Below are 14,238 nucleotides of genomic sequence, written 5' to 3' on the forward strand. Positions count from 1 at the left end.
AAGATACAAACAAATAAATTTTAGTTTTTAATATAGTACAGAAAAAAGTCATCTAAATTTACGAATTCATGTACAGTACATACTTGTAAATGTACATATTTACAATTTGACAATGTTTACAGTACATCTCAGACTTTATTTGTGAATGTGGTTTGCTCTAAGACACTATAAAATAAGATGATTTTGTAAGGTTAAATAACAAATACAGTTATTAAAATTATCTTGCGACAGTAGAAAATAAACTAATTTATATTAAATTTACCAATATCGAGTGGGACTGACAACGATGCCAAACGGTAGATATTGGAGCTCAGTATTGGAGTAAAGTCAAACAAAATGACTTAAACTTGATTTTTATTTTCCATGTAGTTTTTTTGACAGACGACGTATAATTGAGAACAACGTAACTCGAAACGACGTAACTCGAGGTATACCTGTATTCTAATTAGTAAATACTAGTTATAAGATATTATTTGGCATACCAAGTAAACATTCTGCATTTAGACTGCTTTGAGAATTGAAATGAAATAAAATATTAATAAACTGGACTGCTTTATTAAATGAAGGGCTTACAATCAGATCTACAAATTTGAATTATTCCGGATAGCGTGTGTTAAAAAATAAAAAAAAAATCACTGAAGATTTTCAAAGTTTTAATTAATTTATAATACGAATGAATGAGATTCAAACTAATATTTAATCTTACATATTATTGTAGAGATCGAAGATCATCATAAAGAAATTTACAATATAAGAATACATCAAATGAATATTTTATACAAAATTGAATGATATACGAGTATAAAGTTTTAATTAATTTATAAAACGAATGAATGNTAAAATTTAATAAATAAGAGGAGAGAAAATTTCATATATTTAATATTTATGAATAAATTACATATATAAATGAATTTGTGTGATTGTTTATTAAAATGTTAAACAAAATTTGGACAATAAAGTAAACATTAATTTTTGTATTGTGTTCACCAACTACAGACATGATTGTAAGAAATCATGATAAAACAATACAGCACATGATGTGATGTAGGAAGCACAAGTTCCATTAATGCTTCAAAAATGATATTTCCTGCTACAATAATAAAAAAGAAATGAATATTACATTTTTGGAGTCTTAAATGATACTTGAAGTGGTCTTCCTGCAAACTGGTAGCCATTTAAAGCTTCGATGGCCCAGACTGCGTCGTCATATTTCGCCATTGTTACAAAACCGTATCCTTTGCCGGCACCAGTTGTGCTGTCTCGAATAATATTGACTTTAAGAATTGATCCGTACTGAGCAAATAGTTGCCATAAAGTTTTTTCGTCTGTATCTGGACCTATGTTGTATACAAAGAGAATATGTCCTGCTTCACTTATAGTTAATCCTCCACCACTGCTACCTCCTCCATAATTTCCTAACATGGGGCTATATCGATATCTACCACCAGTCTGCCTGATTGGACCACCTCCACTAAAATTACTTCTTACAGAAGTGTTAAAATGAGTAATTGTGGCAACTGGAGGACGAACCTTTTTGGCATTGTCTTCTGCAAATCTAATAGACAGTGGTTCGCCTCCACCTGGAAGAGTCTGTCCTCCAAATTTCTCAATGGCTAATTCGGCTTGATCTCTCAGATCGTATAATACAAACCCGACTCCCTTTCCCTGTCCCGTAACGTCGTCTTTCAAAACACGACACTGAATTATTGATCCGCATACCGAAAATATTTTTTGAAATTCTTGTTCTGTCATATGTTTCGGTAAACCTCTAATATATAAATTAGCATTTTTTATGTTATCACTACTTGGTCGTGCATAAGCAACTTTAATTTTTTTGTTCTGAATCTGAAATCCATTTAAAGTCTGTATTGCCCTCATTGCGTCAATCGGAGTAGTGTAATCAACAAATCCGAATCCGTAACTGTAGCCGGTGGCTTTGTGTCGAACAATTTTGCAAGTTTTAATGGGGCCAATGCTTAAAAATAAACTTTTAAATTCGGGATCGGAAAGAGTCTGCGGCAAGTAATTAATGATGAGATTCGTTCTGGAATCTTGAATACTAACATCATTATTATTGTTGCTGTTGTTACCTTCCATTTTAAAAGATAATCCACCTTTGAATTTTCAAGCTGAGTTAAGCCAACTTGAGAAGAAAAAAAAAAAAAAAATTAAAAGCTGGAANATTTTACAAATACGTGTGCCGGGATGTGAACGGCTCACGTATTTGTAAAATCTAAGTGACTCGTACAACACGGAATTCATATAACACGGAATTATCTACAGTGTTATAGGAGGAAGTCTACTGTATTATAGTACATTTTACTCTGTTTAATTTGAAAAATTTCTATAGAATATTTTATATCTTTCGTGCTTTATTCGATCTTCAAACGAATTATAGATTCTCCTTCGTTTTTTTAAAGCAAATTCTCGCAAGTGTTATTGAAATTCGACATTGGAAACCACGAAATTGGATCGTTTACGTCTGAAAACGTTGAATACGAAAATCTCATTGAATACTAATAGCACATTATTTCCGTCATATCTGATAGTGACGAAAACGACAGCATTGTGAGAGAGAAGTTCTCACGTAATTTCCTATCCAGAAACTTATTAAATAAACTGTTAAAATGGTAAAGTGACTACTGACGAAACTTAGTTTCCACTTTCTACAATCGAAATCTATCAGGAAGTTATGTTAAAAGAGTAATGTTTTATTCATAACACACAGGAAATTGAATAGTAGGTGAAGTAGCACGTGTTACTGCACGTCTCCATCCTAGCTTCAGTAACTTAGCTGCACTCTTGACGTTTCCTTATCTTTTTTTTTTTTTTTTTTTTTATTTTCACAAATGAAAGTCTGATTAGACGTTTATTTACACACACAGAGAGGTGAATGAAAAGTTTTCCTCTTCTTTATCTTGTATTAAATTAATAAGAAATTTCTAAACGTTATAATTTATCTAGGGGTTAATCTTAAGTCTAGGATAATAGTTAAAAAGAAATTGATGTAGAAAATAAAGTTTACCAGACGAAACAAAGATAAGGAATTCCTTAACGACTTCATTGATGTTCTGCAAATCCTGATGTCATTCCTTTCTGTTGCTCAAAGTGAACAGAAGATAAATCTGGAAAAAGAAGTTTTCTTGGCCAACTTCGTTCGGAGATTGCCAGAATTGGTTGCCGATAAAAGTCTCAATCAGGTGTCATGGTATTTCTTTTTTTTTTTCCTGCATCCTTCTTAGGATAGATATAAGTTCAATCACTTTTTTTTCTCCCTGCTTAAAGCGTTATCTTAAATGATAATGATAGAATTTAAATATTCAATTTTGATTTTATTCTGTATCCGCAGAGTTTATTTTGAGGAGAGCAAGTCCTTGTTTTTTTTTTTTCTTTTAAAGAGTTTATTAATTCAGCATCCTTTCCAGATTTATAATGATATTTTATAATTACCGAATTTAAATAATGTAAATTTTAAAGATTATAATCCCTGATAATCATGCTAATGACGGTTTTAATTTAAAAAAAAAAGAAGAAAAATTAATAATTCAGCCAGATTTTAGTTTAGGTTTTTGATCACAATACTCTGGTATTGTGATCAAGTACATATTACTAGAGTATTGTGATCAAGAAGAGCATTACTAGAGTATTGTGATCAAGAAGAGCATTACTAGATAATGTGATCAANGAAACTATAAACAACTTCTAAAACATAACATCTGAATTTTTATTTCTATTATTTAATTCAGCAAAAAATACAGACAAGAAAATAAGATGTCGAAGCAAAAATCGGACAGTTATTTCAATATTCAAACTTAATACTTTATTTGATTATTGTGAAAATTAAATAGAATCTTACATCTCAACTCTGTAAAATATATAGAGAAAAACTGTAAAGTGCCAGTCCTGTAGCTAGGAATAAATTATTGGGGGACCAAATATATAAACAAGAAGCAAGCTAAAAAAATTGTGACTGGTATTTTTCTCTTTTCCATCTAGCACTAGGCCTATTAGCTACAATCTACGTGTAAAAAAATAACATCAGCCTTAGTTTACACAACAAAAGTTAAAGCATTTATTACATATACTACATACGAGCACTGTTATCTAAGTCAAAGGGTTTTAGTGACCTCATAGCCCTCATAGCTGCAGATCTGAAGAGATATGCTAATTTACAACCAAAAATATTTCAATTTTGATAGCCATATTTTTATACATATTTCGAATTTAATGTTCCTCACTCGTACATCTTCAATACATCAAAAAATACTTCAATCATTTAAATGTAACTTTATAAATATGTACAGTACATATAAAAAGTTGCAATGTCATAGAGAAATTTGAACAGCATTCTCGATTTTCAAACTAAATATTTTTATTAAATTAATATAGAAATTCAACAAAAGCTTAAATCTAAATAAAACCGAGAAGTCTACGGAAAAAGCCTACAGAGACGAACACTTGGAATTTAATATCGGAGGATCAGTCAAATGGATAAACAAATCGTTAATGCCAATCGATAAAATTCCCACCTTATGCAACTGTTAATTCATCAATAGTAAAGTAATAGAAGACACAAACAATATAAATAAGAAGCAAATTTTAATTAGGAAAAGATTTTTGGAAAATTTTGTAGTGTTTGTTTTCCTTTTTCTTCGGAATCTTTCTCCCGGTGCACCACATATTTACAGCCTAAAATACGAGGGGAGTCCGATATTAAAGGCACAGATCAAAATTACACCGACATTCATAATTAAAGAAAACATTTAATACATTCCACAAAAACTACATACTTATCATTTATTTCTCGACGTAAATGTCAAGACATTTATCCCGGCACGACGCCACTTTAAACGTCCCTTTCTGGTACCGTTGCCCGTCGAGTCGCTCGAAGTAGTCCAGAACGGTATCTTCCAATTCCTCCCGCCAAAAATTTCTTCAAAGGTCCAAATAAACGAAAATCCAAGGGGGCTAAATCCGGACCGTACTCCGCACGTCAAATCAAACCAAACCGCAGTCGGCACAGCAGAATCGGAAACGTCCTCCATACGGTCCAGATTTAGGATTTTCATCTATTCGGACCTTTAAAGAAATTTTTGGCGGGGAAACCCTTTTGCAGAATGGGAGTAATCGGAAGAAACCGTTCCAGATTACTACGAGCGATTCGACGAGCAACGGTACCGCGAAGGGACATTTAAAGTAGCGTCGTGCCGGGACAAACAAACGAAAGTACGTAGTTTTTGCAGAATGTATTAAATATTTCCTTTAATTGCAAACGTCGGCATGAATTTCGGCCCGTACCTTTAATATCGGATTCCCCTAGTGAAATTTACGGATTCCGTCGCAGAAAAATGTGGATAGCCTTTTCAACTATTATACTACACAATACTATTTACACATGTAACATATTTAAATGCTTCCTTCATTCAATACACTGAAAAATACTTTAAACCATTTAAATATAATATAATAAATATGCAAATATATATATACTGTATATAATTTCAATGCTTTTCATATAGAACTGGTGTCAAAATATAACAATAAAGCCGGTAAATATAATAAATTGGAAATGACACCAATTAAATCATATGTAGCATTGTAAAGATTGATATAAATCTTAAATTATATTATCAATTCATATATATTATTAAAAAGAAAGAAGTTTATAAGTCTCTCCTACTTACCGATTATTTAGTAATTCATTTAAATTTATTTTTTTTTTATTTTGTTTGATTCAAATAAAAATCTCAATTTCCACCGTTTAGTATAGAATTTATCGAAGAAGCGGTTACTCCAATCGCGCCATCTCGTATTCGCAAATGCTATACAAACATTCTTCCATTGATGTTTCGAATTCCTTTTCCGGTTTTCTATTTTTATTCCATTCGTATTATTATTATTTCCTTAATAAAGTTATATATTATTAAATGTTTAATAAGTTATTTAATAATAATGTCGGCGTATTAAAATTTTTAGGGATTATAAGTAAACGAAGATATCTGATGTTTATTTCGTCGGGAAAAATTTTAATTTTTTTTTAATGTAAATTTGTTAATGTAAGTAATTAGAAAATCTTTATTATAATTCATTATTGTATAACCGTATTAATTAATTGTTCCGCGTAATACCGGGTTCGTGCCCGGCCGCGTGGAGTTTACCGGGTTTTCTTCACTGTCTGTAATGCCGGAATAGAGGCCGGTTACACTTAAAACATCTCCCGGAAGGGATTATTCCTCGCGTTACCACCACGTAATGTTATATCCACTCAAAAAGCATCGCTATCTTACGGTTAGAAAAGACTATACAGGTTGTTACAGAGAAAATTCGATTTCTACGTGTTTTCGCTATAATGCAATTTCAAAAAATTCATGAAAGACACTGAATTAAATCGTCCTTCTTAAGTATCTGCGATTATATACTGTATACGAGGAACCTGAGACGTAACGATTGTTCGGTCTCTGCAGAATCCGAAGTATCGGTAATTGTTTTTATTTCTTTCTTCCCGTGGGCGCTAAGACATTTTTATCGAACCCATGGTGTGTACGACCTCCCCCGCCATTGGACGCTGAGTAGTAAGAGTATCCGGAATATCCCCCAAAATTTCCTGGAGTTTTCGACCCATCCGCATTCGCTTCCTGGTCCCCCGGAGGATGGATCGTAATCGCTCGGCCGGATTCAATGTACCTTTATATACCTTTATATCTTTATCTGCAATTTGTAAAGGCTAAATTGTTGCCATTATCCTTTCATATTAAAAATTCTGCTAGAATGCTTCCAATAGAGCATATTTAGTGTTCTGGCCATGGAAGATTTTGTGGAGGAAGAGAAACATTTTCACTTCAGTAAAACAGTGAACACTCGTAATTGTCGTATTTGGGCACTGAAAATCTTGATGTCTTCCAGAAGATTCTACTGCACTTGTCTAAATTTAGAGTGTAATTAGAGTCAACGGGACCATTCTTCTTTCAAGAAACTAGTCCCGATAGGCGTCTGATATGCTCTGTCACGACCCAGAAATACTGAAAGATCAGTGCCAGTTTAAGGAGCGGGCTGACCGGGCACCCGCAGGTGTGCCAAATGTAGGGGCATTTGTTTGGGCAAGGCAACTCTTGGGCAATCTGTCTAAGGGAGATGCCTTCCGGGAGGTCTTTTAGAGGTAATTGGTCCCTATTTAGGTGTTAAAGACGTGGAGAAAACCCGGTAAACTCCGCATGGCCAGGCGCGAACCCACGAATGAACTACCAGTGTTCAGGGAACGGAACTGCTTGGCCACCGCTGGTCCAATGTAGAGGTACCAATAAATTACACTGTTGATCCTGATCAACAGTGTAACAGCAATGAACCGGAGGAGGATTTGTTTAGATGCTTTGATTTATCTCTGAACAACAGAGCATATCTTAAAATGAATTAAGTCCGTATACTGAAGTCATATTGCCATGTACTGTACGATACAACATACTGATTGTTTACAAATCGCTCCGATTCTCAATAGAGGTTCGAGTATTATGGACAGAAAATCAAGTAGTACGAAGGGTCTAGAGTCCATATTTATGCAATGCAAATTTATTTCCAGTTAAAGAAAAAGTATACAATTGACAAGGGATACGAATAGGAGATAAGACGTAATGTCAGTTATATCTTGAAAAGGCCATAGTTATTTTGACTCTTGCATAATACAGCAATTACAAATACGGCCCTAGGCCCACAATGTGCAGACTCCTCCCAAACTATAGTTTCACTTTCGCACTAAACGATTCTATTTGTATAATTTTAATTCTATAACAGTGTTCTTTTTTCATACTTTAGTAGTGTATGTATCAACTAGAACCTTCGTATATTTTTCAGATTTTCTTCTGTCATTGCTCTTATCTTTGGATAATACAAAAAGGAGAATGTACTGTACAGTACCTGCCAAGTTTTTGGACCTGAAGACTTCTTTTAAATGTTGCATTGCTGTATCAATAGTAATAGCAAACAGCAAACAGCATAACCTCCAACTTTGTTCAACATCCACCTCAGTCCTTGAGGGGACTCGGTTTTTACACGGACGGCTCCAAGGCTACAGGCGCTGTCGGTGCAGCTGTTCACCTGCTGGACCCCCAGAGAAAGCTCTTTTGGAATGCCGCTTACAAACTGTATGAGTGAATCAAGCGGAGTCTTTAGCAATATGGAAAACACTTCGATATATCCAAGACAATATCTAGCAGTTCACTGGGAAAAGGATCAACATAATAATTGACAGCAAAACAGCCCTATATCAGATAAAAAAAAAGGAAACCGTAAACTCCCCATCATAAGTCTGGACACATTAACAGCCCTTGCCGGTGTGACTCACATTGCCTTTTACTGGGTCAGGGATCACTCCGGCAATATCGGAAATGAAACAGTGGACAATCTGGCAAAGAAGGCTCATAAAGTAGCCTCCACATACTCCTATACCTCCGTTCCCATCTTCTTCCTCAAAAAGGAACTCACCGCCATCACTATGTCAAGGTGGCAAAATGATTGGGACAGTAGCCAGACTGGACGGAATACTCACAACTTCCTCCCAGACGTCAACAATAGGTCCCGCCTCACTTTCCTGAGTACGACTCATCCTATAACGCAGATTCTTACAGCAATTTTAAGTGCTACCTACATTGCTTCCTAAAGAAGGGAAATGGACTTTGTGACTGTCTAATAAGGGAGAGGGATGACCCTTTCCACCTTATATTTACTTATAGCAAGTTCAATCAGTATTGTCAACAACTAAGAGACCTGACAACCCAAAAAGGGCACAACTGGCCCTGCCACCTCAGCGCATTCCTCGAGGACAAGGACATATAGGCCTACACCAAATTCGTCAAATTTATCAACAACCTAAAGTTAGCAGACTATCATATCCCAACTGCTACCCAAGACAATATGCCAGCCAACTCACCGAATAGGCACAGCCAGACTCCATAACTCCAGGACCCAAGGACGGCAACAAAGAACCACATTCTTCTAGGACTTATTCGGATACCTCCATAAGGGTGCTATTCTTTCCTCGTATCACACTTCAGCACTCATCATGCCTGCAATTGTAATGTAAGACCAACCACGGCGCCAATTATCGTTCAGGTGTATCATCTATTAGTCATTATGTACAGTACAAACATTATAAATTGTAATTATGTAATTCTATGTTTTAATAAACAAATCCCAGCTGGTGCCCCTCCTCCTCTTCCCCCTTCTATTACCATTCCCTAATCCTCCTCTCCCTCAGCGCATTCCTCACCTTATCCCACCTCCTGAACCCCTCCTTCCTTCCTTTCTCCTTCTAGGGCTATACCTCTGAGTAAGACCTCACCCCCTTTTACCAACTGTATCAATAGTACAGTAAAACACTTTCATTTTAAATGAGATCTCTGGGTCTATTAAACATGAATCTGAACTCAATTCGTCGAAGAACTGGTGAACTATCGTATACTATTAATATCCATATCTAAGTCTTTGAGGTGCTTAATTCGTATAATCTCCCCTCCTCGTGGAGAACCAATAAACAGCCTCGCTCAAATTCCATAAATTGCATAAAAGATGCGCTTCTACATGCTAACAAAGTTCAACACAACTTTGAAGTACATTGCAAATTACATGCTACTCAATCTGCAGATGCACAATTACAGTCGACCTCCTATAACACTGTTGATAATTCCGTTTTATATGAATTCCATGTTGTACGAGTCACTTAGATTTTACAAATACGTGAGCCATTCACAGCCCGTCACGCATATCTGTAAAATCTAAGTGACTCGTACAACATGAAATTCATATAAAACGGAATTATCAACAGTGTTATAGAGGGTCAACTGGTATTATTTTTTCGTTTACTACTAGTGTATGTAGTAGTGCCCCAAAATATATGCTCTCCACCTGAAATTAGTAGTGGCTTGCCCCTGTACATCATACTTTTCCTTCAACAATAGAGTCGTGCCGGTTATCTATCTAACACATTTCGGGGGGGAGAACTTTTTAATTGAAATAACGACTTTCGATTTAAATCGGAAGTTTCTATATAGTTAAATGGTGCCTGTTGCCCCTTATGGTTTCTATATCTGATCTCGTTTTTCATCTAACTAGCACTGTTCTTGAGATTAAAGAAAGACAATCGGACGGACGGAATTCACATTGAAATACAATTATATAGTTCATAAATACAATGACTAATAATCTACTATATTTAATATTAAATTTAACATTATATCATTATAGTTTTGCAACGAAACACTATCTTCATACTTTTTGTATACCTTTCAACTGCTCATTTAAATATCCTAATTGAAATGCCAATCAAATAATCAATGACTGGATAACACTTTTAATTAGCATTCTCTTTTCATCATCATCATCCTGCCAAGTTTCGTCGAGATATTTAAAACTTCCACAGATTAATTTAAGTTTTTTTTTTCTCTCCCTGTTCACAATTAATTTTCCTTTATTAGTAAGAAGATAATATTAAATATAAATGGTACATATATTAGCTTTTTCTATTCCTATTCTACTTTATTATTGATTTTCTATTATTAAAATCGATTATTTTGTTACGTGCTTCCATCTGTTGGTATATTAAAATAGTAACTAAATCAAATTTCTTTATTTAGACAATACATAATAAACATTTATAATTCTGTAAATAAAACAAAGCCTTTGTTATTGTTAATTAAACAAAAATATGTAGGGGGGGAATTAATTATAATAATGAAAATATAACCTAATTAAGGTATAGGATGATATCGTATTATTGTATTATCATTATATATGATATTTAGCATTAGAAATAATAATTATTCCAAATATAAACTGACAAGATATGATGTATGATACAGGACATTTCACTCATACCTGACTACAATAACAAGTCATTGACATCAGTCTGCTGCTTTCTTTTCACCCAAAACNATAGCATCCAGACAATCGAACCAATAGACGCCTGTCGTCCACCATCTTTACTGTTAAATCACATGGAAAGTCTTACTTTATCATCGGCAATCGACTTGGAACAATCCATCGTTACTTTGACTAATCTGCTAACTGACAAACCGACGTCCTCTCGCTACGCAAACCAACAACTGTCAACCGAAACGCTGCAAGATGGCGACTGCCATTCGATGCTCTCATTGGTCGATCGGCAGAGAGCGTTCCACTCTACAGAACGTGTGAGGAGACGAAAGTTGGCAATGTTTTTTATAGGTCATCTCCTACTTTCCACAGCCAGAAAACACAACAGCACAGTACATTTACCTCTTTTACTATTCTTACTCTTAATCATCCTAACCTATTACACTCGACCAGTCCAATTATAATTTAATATTTCTTTTTTAATTTATTTTTTTCACTTAATTCTGGAGGTTGTGGGCAACCTCGGAACCCCTCAAAATATCTTTTTTTTCTTAGATATTTGAAAGTGCACACCTCAATCCGAGGCCCGAAAACATCAAATTTTTATATAGTAATTATACACCGAGAATTTATTTTAATATCTTCTTCTTGTTTTCTCTTTAAATACTTTGGTGTTTCGTTGGCGTGTAATTCTTTTCATAGTTAAACGAACACACAACAGGCTCCGGTGTAAAAGGTCAATCGGCTCCGCCCAATGTATGACAACACACAAGAATCGGTGCAGCATCACTGATAACGTTTTTACATCGTCAACCAATGTAATTATTATGATAAAACACGTAAGGTTATAAGCGAAAATTTATATTTGCCATAATGGTTTGGGTAAAATTTAATTCTTATTTTAATTACTTTATTAAAATTAATACTAAATGTTACGCTCCATTAGCCATTCTTTGATCAAGATGAATAGTTTCCAGCATTGTCCATTTCTCACTGCCAATACTACTTTTATTTATTCTCATTAATTTGCTTAGTTTCTAACTAGCTTTAATCACTAAAGTAATAAATATTAATTTAATTTACATCGCTTTATTTTTATAAATTAGAAAATAAAAATTATTTAGAAATTTATTCATTAAAAAAAAAAAATAACACACCAAGTTTGTATTTGGTACAAAACTATAACCAGTTTTATTATATAAAATTACATATATATATTCGCATTAAAAGCATTAGAATTTATAGACTATAATTGGATTTAACATTATCCAGAACCCACGCATTTGTCAAACAATCAAGTAACATAAACAGAATTCAAATTTACCAAATTATCATTCCAGAATTGAAAACAAACTAATAATTTAAAGGGAATTTATATATTTCAAAGTAATAGTTAATACCATAATTTCAATTGATTATATTATAAATGACGTGTTTCGACGGCGTTTATGCTCATTTTTGTTTACGTTCTATTGTGTTTCCCCCCCCCCCTTTTTTTTTACTCTCTTTAAATCGATACAATGTAATAGGAAAATAAAATTATAAATCTTATTTAAAAATATCATCTGACAGAGCTTATTTTTCTTACTTTTTAAGTAAGTTAAAATATTTTATTATTAATATATAATATAAAAATAATAGATCCTCGGAGAGGGCAAGTGCTCTGTTTGACTCCTCTGCGGATGTACGGGATTAATACACGTGGTCGAGAGAGACACGCCAGCCTTTATTTGCCTCTTATCCTTTCTTTTTTAATCAAATAAAACGCGTAGAATGTTTCTTTATTAATAAAAAAAAAATCATTCTTAATTAACGAATTACAGTCGACCCCCCTATAACACTGTTGATAATTCCGTTTTATATGAATTCCATGTTGTACGAGTCACTTAAATTTTACAAATACGTGAGCCGTTCACAGTCCGGCACACGTATTTGTAAAATTTAAGTGACTCGTACAACATGGAATTCATATAAAACGGAATTATCAACAGTGTTATAGGGGGGTCGACTGTAATTCGTTAATTAAGAATGATTTTTTTTTTATTAATAAAGAAACATTCTACGCGTTTTATTTGATTAAAAAAGAAAGGATAAGAGGCAAATAAAGGCTGGCGTGTCTCTCTCGACCACGTGTATTAATCCCGTACATCCGCAGAGGAGTCAAACAGAGCACTTGCCCTCTCCGAGGATCTATTATTTTTATATTATATATTAATAATAAAATATTTTAACTTACTTAAAAAGTAAGAAAAATAAGCTCTGTCAGATGATATTTTTAAATAAGATTTATAATTTTATTTTCCTATTACATTGTATCGATTTAAAGAGAGTAAAAAAAAAGGGGGGGGGGGAAACACAATAGAACGTAAACAAAAATGAGCATAAACGCCGTCGAAACACGTCATTTATAATATAATCAATTGAAATTATGGTATTAACTATTACTTTGAAATATATAAATTCCCTTTAAATTATTAGTTTGTTTTCAATTCTGGAATGATAATTTGGTAAATTTGAATTCTGTTTATGTTACTTGATTGTTTGACAAATGCGTGGGTTCTGGATAATGTTAAATCCAATTATAGTCTATAAATTCTAATGCTTTTAATGCGAATATATATATGTAATTTTATATAATAAAACTGGTTATAGTTTTGTACCAAATACAAACTTGGTGTGTTATTTTTTTTTTTTAATGAATAAATTTCTAAATAATTTTTATTTTCTAATTTATAAAAATAAAGCGATGTAAATTAAATTAATATTTATTACTTTAGTGATTAAAGCTAGTTAGAAACTAAGCAAATTAATGAGAATAAATAAAAGTAGTATTGGCAGTGAGAAATGGACAATGCTGGAAACTATTCATCTTGATCAAAGAATGGCTAATGGAGCGTAACATTTAGTATTAATTTTAATAAAGTAATTAAAATAAGAATTAAATTTTACCCAAACCATTATGGCAAATATAAATTTTCGCTTATAACCTTACGTGTTTTATCATAATAATTACATTGGTTGACGATGTAAAAACGTTATCAGTGATGCTGCACCGATTCTTGTGTGTTGTCATACATTGGGCGGAGCCGATTGACCTTTTACACCGGAGCCTGTTGTGTGTTCGTTTAACTATGAAAAGAATTACACGCCAACGAAACACCAAAGTATTTAAAGAGAAAACAAGAAGAAGATATTAAAATAAATTCTCGGTGTATAATTACTATATAAAAATTTGATGTTTTCGGGCCTCGGATTGAGGTGTGCACTTTCAAATATCTAAGAAAAAAAAGATATTTTGAGGGGTTCCGAGGTTGCCCACAACCTCCAGAATTAAGTGAAAAAAATAAATTAAAAAAGAAATATTAAATTATAATTGGA

The 14,238-nt window shown here is 33.3% G+C and overlaps 1 pseudogene; it reads right to left on the reverse strand.

Moving 5' to 3' along the window:
* Positions 1 to 879: 879 nt before the first annotated feature.
* LOC111642516 lies at positions 880 to 10,415 on the reverse strand (annotated as a pseudogene).
* Between the last annotated feature and the right edge of the window lie 3,823 nt (positions 10,416 to 14,238).

The sequence above is a fragment of the Centruroides sculpturatus genome, unplaced genomic scaffold (genome assembly GCF_000671375.1).
Source record: "Centruroides sculpturatus isolate CEXI.00-Female unplaced genomic scaffold, Cexi_2.0 scaffold1727, whole genome shotgun sequence".
Classification (NCBI taxonomy): domain Eukaryota; kingdom Metazoa; phylum Arthropoda; class Arachnida; order Scorpiones; family Buthidae; genus Centruroides; species Centruroides sculpturatus.